The sequence below is a fragment of the Lepus europaeus genome, chromosome 11 (assembly GCF_033115175.1).
Source record: "Lepus europaeus isolate LE1 chromosome 11, mLepTim1.pri, whole genome shotgun sequence".
In the NCBI taxonomy this organism is placed as follows: domain Eukaryota; kingdom Metazoa; phylum Chordata; class Mammalia; order Lagomorpha; family Leporidae; genus Lepus; species Lepus europaeus.
Window position 1 is genome coordinate 52061084 of NC_084837.1, and position 19531 is coordinate 52080614.

Here is a 19531-nt window from a genome sequence, read left to right on the forward strand (position 1 = left end):
AAATGAATCTTTAAAAAAAAAAATGGTTAATGTCTTAAATGGTCACGGGCCACTTAAAATCTAGCTTTCCAAATTAGTTACTTTAGTCATATGCATGGATTTAAAAAAAGTTGAATCAAAATTAACTTATCTCTCTTTTTTTAAGATTTATTTTATTTATTTGAAAGGCAGAGATACACATACACACAGAGATCTTCCATCTGCTGGTTCACTCCCCAAATGGCCACAGCAGCTAGGGCTGGGGCAGACTGAAAGCCGGAGTTAGGAGCTTCTTCAGGGTCTCCACGCAGGTGCAGGGCCCAAGAACTTGGGCCATCTTCTGCTTTCCCAGGCCATAGCAGAGAACTGATTGGAAGTGGAGCAGCCGGGACACGAACCAGCGCCAATATGGGATGCCACTGTTGCAGGCGGTGGCTTTACCCACTACTTCGGATCAATGGCCTCATAAACTGATCTTTTCATTCCACTTTCCATGAGCTTTTTGAAGTACTCCTCATATATAATTTTAATGGTATTGTGGTTGTGTTAAAAAGGAATCTCTATCTTTGAGAGGGTGCTGCCTCTACTTTTAGCTCCACCCTCAACTTTTAGTTGTTTCTAAATTCTTGCAGCATAGAGAGGCACTCTCCCCACCTCTCTCTGTATTATTGCTCCTCTCCCAGCAAAAGATGGCTATTGCTTGCTATTTAGGGCTTGCAAGGCCCGATGTGTCTGTTGTTTTAGTCTAGCTTCACTCTTAGAATGGCCCCATGAGTCTGAACCTCAGATTTAGGATTTTCTCAGCATTCTTGACTTTCTGTCTTGTGCAACCAAACACTGCCATGCTTCTCTATGGATCTTAATGGAAATCTTTTGTGGAAATCTTTATGTACTCTCTCATAGGTAGGAGAATTAAAATGGTAGTGTTATAGGATCTTTCAGCTCAGAATGGTTCCCTGCCCCTTCTCTCAAGGTAGAGGGTTTTCCCCTCAACACCTCTATCTGCTGCAGTGGATCTTAACCTATTCCCTGAGGCTGACAGAATTCGCTGTCAGCTCTTCACTCCCATCTCCAACCGATTAGGGCTTTTCCTTCAGGTGAGAGACGGGTCCAGGCATGGGTGCTGACTTGCGCTTTCTTGGCAGTTGTAGCTGATCACATCTTGCAGGCCTGCATGACTTGTGTGCTCCTTCTATCTCTTTCCCTGCCTGCTATCATTTTTTATGAACAGTGAAAATGGTCCTACCAGGGAGTACAACTCCCTCCATGTCTTTGTTGCATATTCTCTGTTCAATCTCTTACTTGACTTCTTTTTCTTGCTTGTAGGACAGCCAGTGCCTCTTTTCCCTATGCTTGGCTGAAGTTTGGCCAGTCCATAAGCCTGTCTCTCCTTGAAGGAACTTCTTCCTTATAAGAATCCAGCCTACTTGGCTGCTCTATAACAGCTCTCTGATGGGTTAAGAGAAAGTTATGAGTTTGCAGTGTATATAGCTTTAGTTTTAATGGAAACAACACTTTTGGTGCTTTATATACTCTAGGAAGCATTGGGATTCCACCTATCTTCTATTGCATCTAAAACTGAAATATTGATATTAGCATTCTCTCTGAACCATGGACGCATTGCAAAACATATTAATATTGTAAATCTTGTATCATGATTTAAATAACTCCTTCCTATTCAGTCAGACAAGGAAGATAAGGTTTACCTTCTTTTTTTTTTTTTTTTGACAGGCAGAATGGATAGTGAGAGAGAGAGAGAGAGAGAGAGAGAGAGAAAGGTCCTCCCTTTTTCCGTTGGTTCACTCTCCAATGGCCACTGCGACCGGCGCATCTCACCGATCCGAAGCCAGGAGCCAGGTGCTTCTCCTGGTCTCCTATGCGGGTGCAGGGCCCAAGGACTTGGGCCATCCTCCACTGCCTTCCTGGGCCATATCAGAGAGCTGGCCTGGAAGAGGGGCAACCGGGATAGAATCCGGTGCCCCAACCGGGACTAGAACCTGGTGTGTCGGCGCCGCAAGGCGGAGGATTAGCCTGTTAAGCCACGGTGCCGGCCCTTGGTTTACCTTCTTCCAGTTGAATTTGGGGGAAACATCTTTTAATTAATACAAGGATGTTTATCTTACAGAAACTAGGAATAATCAGGAGATATATATAAGGCATTGGCCCCTGAATGAACAAATTTTGAAGTAAGCCGAGGAGAGTAAATATCCAACAAGTATGGCAATCTTACTTTGAGTTCAGGTAGGTAATATTTCAGGACAGGAACATCCAAGTTTTCTAGAAAGAGATAAGAACCAGGAAAAAGCTTATACTTCATGTAGGCCAGTTTTGGTTTGGGTAAATTGCCAACCCCTAAGTTGAGGTGACAAGATTGAGAGGAGAGGAAGGTTAAGAGTTCAGTGCTATGTCAGGCCTGCCGCCAGGTGTAACAAGGCCCAGTGAGCATCCTCGGCACAGGATTCCTGGAAGGAATATCTAGGGAACTTCTAAGGCGAGGAAAATGACTCACTGGATTTGGGAGACCAAAATATCTGGGAAATAGATGCCCACACAAAGGAATACTGTGGCTTAGAAGCTGCAGTTTTAGCTATGGTGCTTCCATGAAGGTGGCCACAAGGTCAACTCCAGATCCTAGTATCCGTAGCAGTGCCTCCTCACAAGCATCTTTTCCCAATTGTGATCAACTGAAGCACAACCCACATGCAGGGAACATACAAATCAGAGGACTTGGTAAGCTAAGCTGGAAATGACAAGGGTTAGAGTGAAGTGTAGCCAAGACGATAGGAAAATGTGTCTGGTCCAGGTTTCAATATACTCCCAGCTAAAATCTCAATCAAAGTTGTTATTTCTTATTCAGTCCTTAGGCATCCCAGTATATAAACCTTTGTTTTGTGTGCTAATTTTCTGCCTAGTGTCTCCCATGCGTTCTTCCTTAAGAGATTGGGTTGAGTAGGTATAAAATCTAAGACAATCAAGAATAGTTTTAAAATGTTGTTCTTCATCTATTGCTTCATTATGGAACACTCCACTGGAAGAGAGAAATGTGATGCTGGGCTGGCACTGTGACATAGTAGGTTATGGCCATTTGGGGAGTGAACCGGCAGATGGAAGATCTCTTTCTCTGTCTCTGCCTCTCTTTTTGTAACTCTGCCTTGCAAGTAAATAAATAAATCTTTTAAAAATGCAACTTTTACACCTGGTCCTACGTGCCCTCTGATCCAGATTGTGAGGGGCTGTTTCCTCAGTGACTTTCTTTCTAGATCTCGTCTTATGCACCTTAACCACCAACTACTAACAATGTCTGAGTTTTTGCTGAATTGTAAGATTTTCCTGAGAATATGGGAATAGACAGTTATTTCAGGTTGGGTTCTCTCCCAGCTCCCTCAATCCCTACATTGTCCTCTGTCTCATTATCCACTGCTGGCCCTACCAAAGGAGACAGAGGCCATCAGTGCCCATAATATGCTGAGAGGGTTCGTGTTGGCACCTCTGTGCCTAGAAAATATCTCCTGCTCTGAGTCTGGAGCTCAGATGTATTCACTTTTATGTAAATCTCCACCTAGAATTATGAGATATGTACAGCACATCTATCTCAGGACAGGAAATAGGTCTGGTGGGGGAAGAAGGAGCAAGTTCACAGATCACATCTTGCTCATACTTGCATAGAATAAATTGAGGTACTAGCTGTGTAATAAAGATTGCTCAATTACTCCATTGAGATCTTGAGGCCATGAAACTTTATTTCCGGCTTTAGAATGACATTTAAAATATTATACTATATATTATATTCCAAATGAAGAAAAGATATTTTGAATTAAATGTAAATTTGCTCTATCCTTGTGTAAGGTACATATATACAAAATGTCATGTAATACTGGAACCCATATCAGTCTTTCCTGTCTCCTTTCCACTGGAATTCATGTATTTATCACTTTTCTCTAATATCTACTCTCTTTGCTGATTATCTTAGCCTTCCGGTTGTCCTCTCAGTGTGTGACCAAGGCAACTGTATTTAATTTCATTGAGACAAAAGTAAATTTTCATTGCATTCAATCTTGTTAACCCCAGGCTCAGCTATGATGGAAGATCACCATTATAATGAGTTTCCCCGTGGTTCCAGGTCACTAGAGAGTCTCTGAGATAAGAAGATGAAGATAATTACTTTTTCCTCGATTTTTACCCTCAGCCCTGGATGCTGCAAGTAAAAGAAAAATCCTAGAGCTGTCAACCATGTTGATCACCTTCCATCATTTTATTTATAGAACCTAGGTTCACTTGAAATGACTGGTTTTTCATGCAAAAGTTTATATACAAGGGAAGTCTTTTTTGCCTTGCTATAAGAAAGGCCTTTTCAACACACTGTGTTAGAGAAAGAATTACTCCAGGATTAGTCAATAGAAAAATCGAGGGAAAATTTATATTCATATATGCACAAATATATAATCTAAAATAATTTGTCAATATATGCTTGTGTGTATATGAAGTGAGAGGACTCTTTCAAGCAGTAACATTTCATTTAACCGTTTGCTTGCTCGGATCCTTTTCAGTACTCACCATAACCTTCAGGATAATGTACAAGCATCTTATAATGACTTACAATTATTTTTTTAAAAACTTGTTTCTGCTTATTGCTTTAGTTAGTTTTATGTTTACTGTTAACACACTTTGAGTTGTATGGTTCAGCTTTTATGATTTAGTTGAATGTTATTTCCCAAACCAAATCTTGACTTCACATCTTTAAGCATTCTATTTCTCTTTTCCTAAAATACTTTCTTTTATTCAATTTTTGGTCAATCGTAACGAGATCTATTTTTTTAAAGATTTATTTTATTTATTTAGAAGACAAGTTTATAGAAAGGGGTGGAGACAGAAAGAGAGAGAGGTCTTCCATCTGCTGGTTCACTTCTCAAATGGCCACAATGGTCTGAGCTGAGCTGATCCGAAACCAGGAGTCAGGAGCTTCTTCCCCATCTCCCACGTGGGTGCAGGGGCCCAAGGATTTGGGCAATCCTCTGTTGCTATCCCAGGTGCATTAGCAGGGAGCTAGATTGGAAGTGAAGCAGCCAGGATTTGAACTGATGCCCATAAGAGATGCTGGCACTGCAGGCTGGGGCTTTAATCTGCCGTGCCACAGCACTGGCCCCACTATCACAGATTTTAACTTTGACATCACCTCCCTAGGTAGCCTTCCTTACATTTAATTTAAATGCCTGTGTTAGGTGGCTGTGTTCTGCTCATCTCTTGTGATAGCATTTATTGAACTACCTTTTAATATACCCCACAGTATTACATACACCCTGAATGAAGAAACAATGCTGACTGCTTTCCAGCATATCCTATATTCAAGTTCAAGACACACACTAGGCATTACATGAATAAGCGTATTAGTGGAATCTCAATTAAATAAAACACATTTGATAACTTCACAAAGATTATGATTGCTCATTTGTAAAATTGAGATTATGAGGCCGGTGCCGCAGCTCACTAGGCTAATCCTCTGCCTTGTGGCGCCGGCACACTGGATTCTAGTCCTGGTCGGGGCACCGATCCTGTCCCGGTTGCCCCTCTTCCAGGCCAGCTCTCTGCTGTGGCCCGGGAGTACAGTGGAGGATGGCCCAAGTGCTTGGGCCCTGCACCCGCATGGGAGACCAGGAGAAGCACCTGGCTCCTGGCTTCGGATCAGCGCAATGCACCTGCCGCAGCGGCCATTGGAGGGTGAACCAATGGCAAAAAAGGAAGACCTTTCTCTCTCTCTCTCTCTCTCTCTCACTATCCACTCTGCCTGTCAAAAAAAAAAAAAAAGAAAGAAAGAAAGGAAGAAAGAAAGAAACAAAAGGATACAAAGAAGTATCCTTTTAAAAAAAATCAAAGGGATACAAAGAAGTCAAACTATCCCTATTTGCAGAAGACATGATTTTGTATATAGGGGATCCAAAAGACACTACTAAGAGACTATCGGAACTCATAAAAGAGTTTGGTAAAGTGGTAGGATATAAAATCAACACACAAAAAACCAATAGCCTTTGTATACGCAGACAATGCTAGGGCTGAGAAAGAACTTCTACGATCAACCCCATTCACAATAGCTACAAAAAGTCAAATACCTTGAATAAATTTAACCAAGGACGTCAAAGATCTCTACAATGAGAATTTCAAAACATTAAAAAAAGAAACAGAAGGAGACAAACAAAAAAGGAAACCTTTCCATGTTCATGGGTTGAAAGAATCAGTATCATCAAAATGTCCATACTGGTACCAATGCTGTGACATAGTGGGTTGAGCCACTGCCTGCAGTGACAGCATCCCAAATCAGCACCTGTTTGAGTCCTGGCTGCTGCAGTTCCTATCCCACTCTCTGCTATGGAGTGAGAAAGCAGTAGAAGATGGCTTAAGTTCTTGTACCCCTGCACTTGCATGGGAGACCTGAAAGAAGCTGTTAGCTCCTGGCTTCAGATTGGCCCAGCTCTCCGCATTTGCCTCTCTGTAATTCTGCCTTTCAAATAAATGAATAAGTCTTTTTTTTTAAATGTCCATACTACTGAAAGCAATTTACAGATTCAACATGATACCAATCAAAATACCGAGACATTCTTCTCAGAGACAGAAAAAATGATGCTGAAACTCATATGGAAATGAAGGAGGTCCCAAATAGCTAAAACAATCTTATACATGAAAACAAAGCTGGAGGCATAGCATTACCAGATTTCAAGACATACTACAGAGCAGTTATAATCAAAACAGCCTGGTACTGGTACAAAAATAGATGGATAGACCAATAGAACAGAATAGAAGCTCCAGAAATCAACCCATACATCTACAACCAACTTATTTTTGACAAAAGAGCTAAAATTAATCCCTGGAGCAAGTACCATTTCTTCAACAAATCTTGCTGGGAAAACTGGCTCTGCATGTGCAGAAGTATGAAGCAAGAGCCCTACCTTACACCTTACACAAAAATCCACTCAAAATGATGGAAATCTAAATCTATGACCTGATACGATCAAATTACTAGAGAACATTGGGGAAACCCTGCAAGACATTGGCATAGGCATGATTTCTTGGAAAATATCCCAGAAACACAGGCAATCAAAGGCAAAATTGGCAAATGGGATTACATCAAATTGAGAAGTTTCTGCACTGTGAAAGAAACACTCAGGAAAGTGAAGAGGCAACCGACAGAATGTGAGAAATTATTGTACAAACTATGCAACTAACAAAGGATTAATAAGTAGCATATATAAAGAGATCAAGAAATTGCACAATAACAAAACAAACTACCCAGTTAATAAATGGGCAATGGACCTAAACAGGCATTTTTCAAAAGAGGAAATACAAATGGCCAACAGAAACATGAAAAAGTGCTCAGGATCAATTAGCTGTCAGGGAAATGCAAATCAAAACCACAGTGAAGTTTCACCTCACCCCCATTAGAATGTCTTTCCTATAGAAATCAACAAACAACAAATCTTGGCAAGGATGGTGGGAGAAAGTTACCTGAATCCACTGTTGTTGGGAATGTAAACTGGTACATCCACTGTGGAAGATAGTATGGATATATCTCAGAAATCTGAATATAGATTTACCATATGACTTAGCCATCTCATATGAAAGATTTTCTGTACCCCCATGTTTGTTGCAGCTCAATTCACAATAGCTAAGATATGGAATCAACCAAAATATCTGTCAACTGAAGACTAGATAAAGAAATTATGGGATATATACACCATGGAATACTACACAGTGGTAATAAAAAATTAAATTCTGTCTTTTGCAACAAAATGGATGAAGCTAGAAAACATACTTAGTGTAATAAGCCAGTCACAAAAGGGCAAATAGCATATGTTATCCCTGATATGTGATAACTAATAGAACACCTAAAAGGTGGCCGGCACCACAGCTCACTTGGCTAATCCTCCATCTGCGGCGCCGGCACCCTGGGTTCTAGTCCTGGTTGGGGTACCGGATTCTGTCCCAGTTGCTCCTCTTCCAGTCCAGCTCTCTGTTGTGGCCTGGGAAGGCAGTGGAGGATGGCCCAAGTCCTTGGGCCCTGCACCCACATGGGAGACCAAGAGGAAGTGCCTGGCTCCTGGCTTCGGATCGGCGCAGTGCCGGCTGTAGTGGCCATTTGGGGGGTGGACCAGTGGAAGGAAGACCTTTCTCTCTGTCTCTCTCTCTCACTGTCTAACTCTGCCTGTCAGAAAAAAAAAGGTAATATCTAGAAGTGAAATTGACACTTTGAGATGCAATAACTTTGAACAGCCCTTGTCTTGACTGCTGAGGAATAGTTTTTTGGTTCATACTATTTGTTGAACTCTTTACTTAGTATAGAGTTAATCGTATGTGTATAAAGTTAATTGAAAATATATCCTAGTAAAAATAATGAGAATAGGAAAAGGAGGAGGAAGATGGGTGGGAATGTGGGTGGGAGTGTGGGTATGGTGGGAAGAACCACTAGGTTCCAAAAGTTGTAATTAAGAAATTCATGAAGTTTGTATTTCTTAAATAAAAGGTTTCTAGGGAAAAAAGAACTAAATTGCTAGTATTTTTCTTTTTCTTTTTTAAGGTTTATTTATTTATTTGAAAGTCAGAGTTACACAGAGAGAGGAGAGGCAGGGAGAGAGGTCTTCCATCTGCTGGTTCACTTCCCAGTTGGTTGCAACAGCCGGAGCTGAGCCAATCCGAAGCCGGGAGCCAGGAGCCTCGAGCCTCTTCTGGGTCTCTCATGTGGGTGCAGAGACCCAAGGACTTGTACCATCTTCTACTGCTTTCCCAGGCCATAGGAGAGAGCTGGACCAAGTGGAGCAGCCAGGTCTTGAACCAACGTCCATATGGGATGCCGGTACTTCAGGCCAGAGCGTTAGCCCGCTGTGCCATGGTGCTGGCCCCTAGTATTTTTCTGTTAGTTTAGTTTATTAGATTTTTAGAAAGCAAATCTCACTAGCTGGAAGCAACTTTATCATTCAGAATTATTTTAAAGCTGAACCAAATGATGGAGAAGAGTTCTATCTGAATGCTGTATACCCAAGATGATCCTTTATTGTCTATATATCAAGAACCAACATTTGGTTCTTTTCTGCCTCCTATAGCCATACCCTTTGTGATGGGATTTTGAAGATCTTCTCATTACCAGGGCATAGTCTGTTTACTGCACCCTCAAATCTGAGTCAGTGTTTGGTCAGTTTGGTATTGTAAGTCCCGAAGGGAGCTGAGGTTTGGCAAGGGCTTTCAAATTGCTCATCTTGCTCTTGCTTCTCACTGTAATGACAGTATGCCTGGCCTAGGCTACTGTGGCAGGAGGCACATGAAGAGTTGAGTATTTATGGGTATTCCAGACCAGCCAACAGTCAATTGATCTTCAGACATGAGTGAACTGAGCCAAACCCTGAAGAAATGCTCATCTCATCCCAGCCTAAAGTGTGAATTTATACATTTATAAAGATAATACATTATATTTATTTATCATTATTCTTTTAAGCCTGGGAGTTATACTGTTAACCACCATTATTATTGCAGTAGCTAACTCATGCAGCAGGAGATATGAGTGCTTAATTGAACGTGTTATGATGTGGCTTTGAGGATATGAGAATACATTGATTGCATTACATGAAGAAGGCAGGCTCTCCAAGTTTTGTGTTGACTCCATGATTACATTTCTCATGTCTCCTGATGTAGGATCCCTCAGTCCAAAAAATGTGGAGTGACTACAGAAACAATCTCTTATGTAAAAATACAGCTTGTCCCTCCACTCAGAGAGTTTGTAAGTTTTTGGCAGGGAAAAGCAAGCAAGCAAACTGTCACAAGTGACTTGATTTGAGTCTTTCCAATGTTTCCACTGCTGCAATCTTGTTACTCCTAGATATAAATCTTCATCCTAAAAATTTCTAGCTCCCTATCTCAGGGACGACTTTGGATGAACATGTGATTTTCTTCTTAGCAAGGTGTCTTAAGAATACATTTAGCTTTTTGGTGATGAGGGATTAGGAGAAAGTTCCTTTGGAAATCTTATATGCATACACACTTACATACACATGTGCATATGCACAAGTAGTCTCTTGCTTTCACAGAAGTCATAATTCCTCATCCCATTTTTCTTTTTTTTACTGGTATTTTTCCTTTTCAGACTGAAATTCTATATTTGGGAATTAAGAACAATTCTAGGCATGCAGAAGAGACATTTTTTCTTAGGAGTTCAGCTTGACTAATGTCCTGTTTACCACATAAGTAAAAATTATAAAACAAGGAGTCAGTAAATGTTTGAGAGGTATTGCATCATGTAGCCACTGAGTTATAGGTAGGTTTTACCTTGTTTTTACCCATGTTTTTCAAATGAAAAAAAAAAAAAAAACCACAAGTGATTAGTAGAATTGCCAAAGGTCTTACAAATTGATTGTAGAAATTAAAATGTAAAATGTCAGGTATCTTTCACTACTTAACACAATAATTTCACACACTACTCATTTGTAGGAAAGCGGAAATCTCAATGTCGGCAATTCTGATCATTTATATCACTTAAGTGCAAATAGAAACTTCCTGTTTTTTTTTATTAAATTAAAACATACTAGATAATGCTGATCCTCTGAAAATTCAAGAAATTTCCCATATTTTCTAGGCTCTTTTGGTCTTTGCATGACCTTGGCCTGGTTCTTCACTCCCAAGTTTGAGTTGCATCCTCAATGCTCAACCCGATGCAGCTATCTCATCTGGGAATCACGATAGCTATCAATAAGGGTCTTTGCATTTGACAAGCTGCATGACACACCTATGTTTTCTATTTTGATCCACAGGACAAAACCTTTCCCTGACGGTCAGTGTGTCAAAAAGTCCAATATCTGCCTAGGAAAAAGGATACACAATAAATCACTTATTGAAGCAATGCCTAGAAGTGAAGACATAGATAAATGACTATGACTTACAGCAGGAACAACCTTAGATATATTTAATGTAAAGTCACAGCCATCTGCAAGCAATAAATAGGAGTTATTTTGTGCATTTTACATAAAACTGAGGGGCATGACTAACAACACTCTCAAAGGCACACAAACTTTCGCTGGAAGAACTTGCAGTAGGACCGTCATTTTCCCATTCCACATACACATTTCTTTCCCTCCAGTATACAGAGCAGACAAGATATCCTCATTCCATGAGTTAGTAAGAACAAAGGATCATTAGAATTATACTTTGTCGACAAGACCAGTGTCTGCTAATAATAACTGATGTAATTAAGAAGGAGAGAATGATCCAACATGGGAAGCGGGATACACAGCAGACTCATAGAATGCCAGATGCCCTAAATAGCACTCTGGCCTCAGAATCAGCCCTTAAGGCATTTGGATCTGGCTAAAAAGCCCATGAGAGTTTCTCAGGCATGGAAAGCCAAGACACTGTAGCAAAAACATGACCTAAATGAAAGATCTCTGTGAGTGAGATCCCAGCAGAAAGAATGGGCCATCAAAGAAGGAGGTAACTTTCTCTGAAGGGATGAGAGAACTTCCTCTTTGATTATGGCCTTGTCTAAATAAGGTTGGAGTTTGTGAACTTAAGAGGCTTCCATAGACTTGGCAGCTCATGAAAAGAGCCTCAGGTGATTACTGACATCATACATAAAAGTGTCAATTGTTAAATCAACAAGGGGAATTACTGTGTACTTACTTCCCATGTAGGATCTCTGTCCTTAATGTGTTGTACTAGGCGAATTAATGGTAAAACTAGTAGTATTCAAACAGTATTTTATACTTTGTGTATCTGTGTGGGTGCAAACTGTTGAAATCTTTACTTAGTATATACCTAGCTGATCTTCTGTATATAAAGATAGTTAAAAAAAAACTTAATGAGGAGTGGGATGGGAGAGGAAATGGGAGATGAGATGGTTGCAGGTGGGGCGAGGGGACCACTATAACCCAAAAGTTGTACTTTGGAAATTTATATTTATTAAATAAAAATTAAAAAGTTAAAAATAAATATAAAAAATAATTATGCTTTGTCTAAACAACCAATCTCTCTCTCTCTCTCTGAGAGTAGAAAAGGACAGTGGTCAGGCTCTAACTGCTGCAGCTCAGGGAAATTTGCCAACTTATTTCTCAAGCTTGTCATGTATTAGACCTCCTTTAAATTAAACCTGCCTCACCTGCTTTAAAGCACACCATCTCACACTGCTGTGTTCAATGAAAGCGTATTTGATTGCCTCCTTTCCGGAAACCCCAGAGCAGAAGTTGGCTGTGGTGTGGATACAGGTGCATGGAGAGCACTGTGCACTTGCTGCACACAGGTCCAACGCTGAGTCTCCAGGTTGGGAAGTCGTGCTATGCAGAGAGATATGTTGGGTGCTTTTGTTGAGGAAGACTGTGAATCTTTTATCTTCCTTTTTATCTTCAACTGAACGTATCAATACCAGGAACATGGGGCTTTTAGCAGGGTATTTTTTGTACCATAAAAAATAGTCAAACATTATTACTATAGTCACAGTTCAGAACAAAAACTCCGTCTTGGACACTCAGGAGTAGAGGATTATGTTTAATTTCCTGACACCATTCTTCTGTTGACTTTTTTTCCCCTGTTTGGAAAGAGAATAGCAGATTAAATTTTTATTTTTAATGTCCTCACAGAAGACTATTGGGAATCAGCAAACAAAACAAAACAAAACTCGTCAATAATTTCATCTCCCAACCTTGCAGTGTTCCTTGGAGATTTCCTCCTATATCAGCCTCCTATCCACAACTCGCAGTCTGGCAGAAGCAGCAGAATCAGTACTGATGCCTCCAAGAGTTTGTCCATTCCTCCCAGGAAGCTTCATGTTGTCTTTTCTCCTGCAACTCACAGGCAACTGTAAGTCTGACTTCAACTTCTGCACCTGATTCATTTCCTTCCACAGATCATTGTATTTTACCTTCGAACAGCCTGTTTTTATCTGAAATTATTTATCTTTATGAAAGGAAGCACTGCCCCCTTTAGTCCAAATGTAGAAAATTTTAAAAATGCATTTCTGTGTTTCCTGAAGATCAAGTTGTAATGTCTTTCCCATAAAAATGTTAATAAGACATTGGAATAGAAAGATATTTAAAGATAACATAATTCACATATAGATGAGTATATGTATGTGTGTTCTGCAATAATTAAAAGTATATTTATTATATGAGTGTATTGCAATACTAGAAAATGATAATTGAGAATTACTTGAGGCCAAATAATTGGCACATTGCCAACTAGCAAACTTATGCAGATACTTTGTTTAATAATATTAAAAAGAACTGGTGCTTATTAAGCCCACATAGGGGTGTGATACTCAATTTAATACAATTATTACAAATTTAGAACACATAGAAAATTTGGTAGCTTCTTATTTAATGTAATTAAATTCCATTTATGGTCCTCAGATGTGTCCATATTTATCTGGTTCATTAAAAAGGGTGAATACAGATAATGTTAGCATGCTATGTATTTCTCTACTTAAACCTAGAAGATAGGATTTTGAATATTTTCATCACAAGGAAATGTTAACTGAGAAGAAGTGTATATTTCCTGTGATTAGACATTATTTAAGTAAACATGTATCAAAACATCACATGGTACCCCATAAGAATGTACACTGTTTATGTGTGTTGATTTTTTAGTAAACACTTTTTAAAATGGCACAAGATAATTAAATTAGATTTAAGATAACTTTCTTAAAAACACAGATAAATACAAATCTGCATTAGATCAATTTTGATAGGGATGATCTTATTTGAAATTTATTTGTACGGCCTTGCGGTGCCGGCACACCGGGTTCTAGTCCCGGTCGGGGCACCGATCCTGTCCCGGTTGCCCCTCTTCCAGGTCAGCTCTCTGCTGTGGCCAGGGAGTGCAGTGGAGGATGGCCCAAGTGTTTGGGCTCTGCACCCCATGGGAGACCAGGATAAGCACCTGGCTCCTGCCATCGGAACAGCGCGGTGCGCCGGCCGCAGCGCGCTACCGCGGCGGCCATTGGAGGGTGAACCAACGGCAAAAAGGAAGACCTTTCTCTCTGTCTCTCTCTCTCACTGTCCACTCTGCCTATCAAAAAAAAAAAAAAAAAAAAAAAAAGAAAGAAATTTATTTGTACGAAATCAGTGTTCTGCATTTTCAAATGAGAAAACAATGATATAATCTTACAAAGTCCATAGACATTTAAGGCTATAATCTTTAAAACTACCTGTGGATGTGAAAAAAGAATATGTTTGTTTGCGGCCGGCGCCATGGCTCACTAGGCTAATCCTCCGCCTTGCGGCGCCGGCACACCGGGTTCTAGTCCCGGTCGGGGCACCGGATTCTGTCCCGGTTGCCCCTCTTCCAGGCCAGCTCTCTGCTGTGGCCAGGGAGTGCAGTGGAGGATGGCCCAAGTCCTTGGGTCCTGCACCCCACGGGAGACCAGGATAAGTCCCTGGCTCCTGCCATCGGATCAGCGCGGTGCGCCGGCCGCAGTGCGCCAACCGCGGCGGCCATTGGAGGGTGAACCAACGGCAAAAGGAAGACCTTTCTCTCTGTCTCTCTCTCTCACTGTCCACTCTGCCTGTCCAAAAAAAAAAAAAAAAAAAAAAGAATATGTTTGTTTGCCTTCATTCTTAATTCACATGTAATATATTTTTCTATAGATCAATATGATAGAAGAAGAAAAAGAATCCATTGTACTTTAATGTCAGTAGGAGAACAAAATGTTTGAAGCTAAGGGTAAAGTCTAAGATATGTTCTTGGAATTACTTTTAGCCCAGGCAGAAATAACAAAATAATGTTGTGAGTATTTTACTGTGGTAATATGTATTTTGAATTTTCACTTAAATAATAATGAAACAAGTATGAGAAGTCACAATGCCTCTAACAAGAATATACCATGTCCATGCTAACTGTCTCACAGGATCCTGTAAGTTATCCATGTTCCATATTATATACTTTAAACCCAGTAACTCAGACTTCCTAGTGAAGAAATTTTCCTGATTTATTTATGTATTTTTATATTCAATATGAATTTACTTAGTTTCTATGGGGCACTTGGTCCAGGACTTGGCTTGGGGTCTCCCGTGTGATTATGGAACAATCTTCATTCTTATATGCCTGAGAGTCCAAAGAGGAAGATGCATATAGAGCTGCATACCCACAGCTTGGCTTGTTACACACGAAACATGATGGGTATCGAGTAGTTCTGCTGAGGAGGCTCAGCGTGGAGTCAAGGAAGGCCTCACAAAGGTGGAGCTCCTTAGCTTGTTCTAAAGACATGAAGGGAGTTTCTTAAGTTGGCTAAGCAGGATAAGGGTAGTCAAGCAAAAGTATCCGCAATTTCAAAAGCATACAAATCATATATAGCCAAGTGGCCTCAGGAAATGCACTCAGCTTATTATAGTTAGAGTTTATTGTTTTTGTAGGAAATTAATGAGTTGACATTAAGAATAGCAGTGACACGCAAATCACAAGGAGCCATATATGAGAAAGAAGAATGCTGATTTTTCAAGGATTCTCTCTCTCTCTCTCCCCCTCTCTCTAATTATTCAAGTAAACAACAATTTACAGTACATAATGTTCAAATTTAAGCATAGACAACAGCTCTATGTAGAATCCCTGGGTGTGATTGACATCTTGTATAGGAAATTGGTTTGACTGGGAGAGGAGTTGGAACAAATTTTTTCAGCAAACGTTGTGGGTGACTCGCTTATTGACAGCTGACAGTTTATGTCTGTGGTGATTTTTAACTTTGTTACACTGTGAAAAAACAGCGATTCTATTCTGGACAGATGTAGATAATCTTCCCATGGTGGCAGTACCCCTGTAGTCCTTGTCATATGATGGAGTCTTCTTCCCTGGCAGGCCACTTCCTCAGATGGAAAGATGTCCCCTATCGGTCCAGATCAGCTGTGAAACCCTTGATGCTCTCTTCTGAGGTGTCTCTCAGGAAGAAGTGGAGATCTTGAGTGATACTCTGTGTAATGGATGAGAACAGGACCCCATCAGAAGCAGAGAACTAATGAATTGGTCCTTGTTTCACTACTATAATGAAATACCTGAGACAGGCTAATTTTGTAAAGAAAAGAGTTATTTTAATCTCATGGTTTTGGAGGATGAAAATCTAAATAGCATGGCACAAGTTCTTGCAAAGGCCCCTGTAGGCTGTGTTGTTTCTTGGCATGTGAAAGACTTGCTAGCCGAGTCCTGTGACATCATAGAACATCATAAGAAACACACATGTGTTTATCTGGGTGTGTGGTCTCTGACACTTTTCTTAAAGTTGCCTGTACCTAATCATGGGATCTCTACCCTAATGATTTTATCCAAACCCATTGACTGTCCAAAGGCCCCACCTCTAAATGCCATTCTCTTAATACCATGAGCAGATGGCTTTGGAAATCAGACTCCTGCATAGGCTTATAGGGACAAAACATTTGCAAACCAAAGCACCTTGCTTTGCAGACTGAATAACCATTAGGAAGATTCTGCTCCTCCTAGGTTATCAAGGCTGGAACCAGGAGAAGACCTCATACTGCAGATTGTGTGTGTTTAAGCTGATTCCTAATCATATAACACAACATTTTGGATGAATAGAACTTTTTTCTACTGAGTGATCCTCATTATAAGAACTGATAGTGGCTTAGTCACAGCACAGGTGAAGGCTTCTTTTAGAGGTAGAAAGATTACAAGTACTCTGAGCTTCCAGAAGATCAGAATATGAGCCTATAAAACTCATTAAATGCTTGGTTTTTCATCACATCAGTGAAAAGAGCTGCTACACTGCCCACAGCATGTTAGGAAAAGGTGTAGTGGCAGCTTTGTTGCTAGGGGAATAACTTCTCTCAAGATCCTGGACCTCAGCCTTGTTCAATTGTTGTTGTTTTCAATTTTTGAAAAATGTCCTGCAAAAATCATTAGAGATGGGTGACAGCTGTCTCCATACAGGAAATTAATTTGGCCAGGGGAAGCCATGGGGCAAGTTGTCATATCATAGCCCCATTCATATTTGCACAGGCTAAGCTAAGTCATTAGGTATACTTAAAGAAGTCATGCTTCTTTGAGAAATATACACAGTTACATCATCAGGAATTCCTTGGGCATGGATGTTTATTACTTTGGCATCTTTTCTATAACAACCCTGAATTAGGAGTGACAATCTGACTCAGAGGTCAAGCTGCCCTTTGAGATGCCAACTTCCATATCACAGTACCTGGTTCAAATCCTGGATACTCCACTTCTAATCCAGTTTCTTGCTAATATTCATCATGGGAGGCAGTAGATGATGCCACCCACATGGGATATCTGGATTGGGTTCAAGAGTTACAGAGACAGAGAGAGAGAGATCTTCCATCTGTTGGTTCACTCCCCAGATGGATGTAATAGCTCGATAATAATAATGTCTGGATTGACAAAGAAGTCATTGCTGTTACTTTGTTGCCTTGTTGTGGCCTCATTAATCCTGATATGCTGCTTCTTTCAGTGCATTCCATCTTTGATTAATACTTGTAAGGTTTGTAATCCCCACTTCCAAAATAAACATATTACTAATGGTCATTTATAAAACAAGAAAAGAGGGGATGCAGGGAAGACAGCTTCTGCCAAAGCACTCTCAGTGAGGACACATCCTCCTGGACACAGAGTAGGGCCGCATGATCTGATTAAGGAATAGTAAATGACCTATTATCAAGAAGAGCATGGATTAAAGATCTAAATCTATGACCCGACACCATCAAATTATTAGAGAACATCGGAGAAAACCTGCAAGATGTAGGCACACGCAAAGACTTCTTGGAAAAGACCCCAGAAGCACAGGCAGTCAAAGCCAAAATTAACATTTGGGATTGCATCAAATTGAGAAGTTTCTGTACTGCAAAAGAAACAGTCAGGAAAGTGAAGAGGCAACCAACAGAATGGGAAAAATATTTGCAAACTACGCAACAGATAAAGGATTAATAACCAGAATCTACAAAGAGATCAAGAAACTCCACAACAACAAAACAAACAACCCACTTGAGAGATGGGCCAAGGACCTCAATAGACATTTTTCAAAAGAGGAAATCCAAATGGCCAACAGACACATGAAAAAATGTTCAGGATCACTAGCAATCAGGGAAATGCAAATCAAAACCACAATGAGGTTCCACCTCACCCCGGTTAGAATGGCTCACATTCAGAAATCTACCAACAACAGATGCTAGAGAGGATGTGGGGAAAAAGGGACACTAACCTACTGTTGGTGGGAATGCAAACTGGTAAAGCCACTATGAAAATCAGTCTGGAGATTCCTCAGAAATCTGAATATAACCCTACCATTCAACCCAGCCATCCCACTCCTTGGAATTTACTCAAAGGAAATTAAATTGGCAAATAAAAGAACTGTCTGCACCTCAATGTTTATTGCAGCTCAATTCACAATAGCTAAGACATGGAATCAACCTAAATGCCCATCAACAGAAGACTAGATAAAGAAATTATGGGGGCTGGCTCTGTGGCCCACTTGGCTAATCCTCCGCCTGTGGCACCGGCACCCCAGGTTCTAGTCCTGGTTTGGGCGCCGATTCTGTCCCGGTTGCTCCTCTTCCAGTCCAGCTCTCTGCTGTGGCCTGGGAAGGCAGTGGAGCATGGCCCAAGTGCTTGGGCCCTGCACCTACATGGGAGACCAGGAAGAGGCACCTGGCTCCTGGCTTCGGATCAGTGCAGCACACTGGCTGCAATGCGCTGCGCGTAGCGGCCATTTTGGGGGTGAACCAACGGAAAAAGGAAGACCTTTCTCTCTGTTTCTCTCTCTCTCACTGTCTAACTCTGCCTGTCAAAAAAAAAAAAAAGAAATTATGGGATATGTACTCTATAGAATACTATACAGCAATAAAAAAAATGAAATCCGGTCATTTGCAACAAAATGGAGGAATCTCGAAAACATCATGCTGAGTGAAATAAGCCAGTCCCAAAGGGACAAATATCATATGTTCTCCCTGATCGATGACAACTAACTGAGCACCTAAAAGGAAACCTGTTGAAGTGAAATGGACACTATGAGAAACAATGACCTATCAGCCCTTGTCCTGACTGTCTAGGAACAACTTACTATTTTATTTCTTTTAGTATTTTTTTCTTCTACTTAATACCATTGGTTGAACTCTTTAATTAACACACAATTATTCTTAGGCATTTAAATTTAACTAAAAAGTGATCCCTGTTAAATATAATAGTGGGAATAAGAGAGGGAGGAGATGTACAGGTTGGTACATGCTCAATTGGACTTACCCCTAATGGTAGAGTTAGAAATGTGCCAGGGGATTCCAATTCAATCCCATCAAGGTGGCATGTACCAATGCCATCTCACTAGTCAAAGTGATCAATTTTAGTTCATAATTGATCATAATGATAGGATTAAGAGTCAAAGGGATCACATAAACAAGACTAGTGTCTGCTAATACTAACTGATCAAATTAAAAAGGAGAGAATGATCCATTATGGGAAGCGGGATACACAGCAGACTCATAGAATGGCAGATGTCCTAAACAGCACTCTGGCCTCAGAATCAGCCCTTAAAGCATTCAGATCTGGCTAAAAAGCCCATGAGAGTATTTCAGGCATAGAAAGC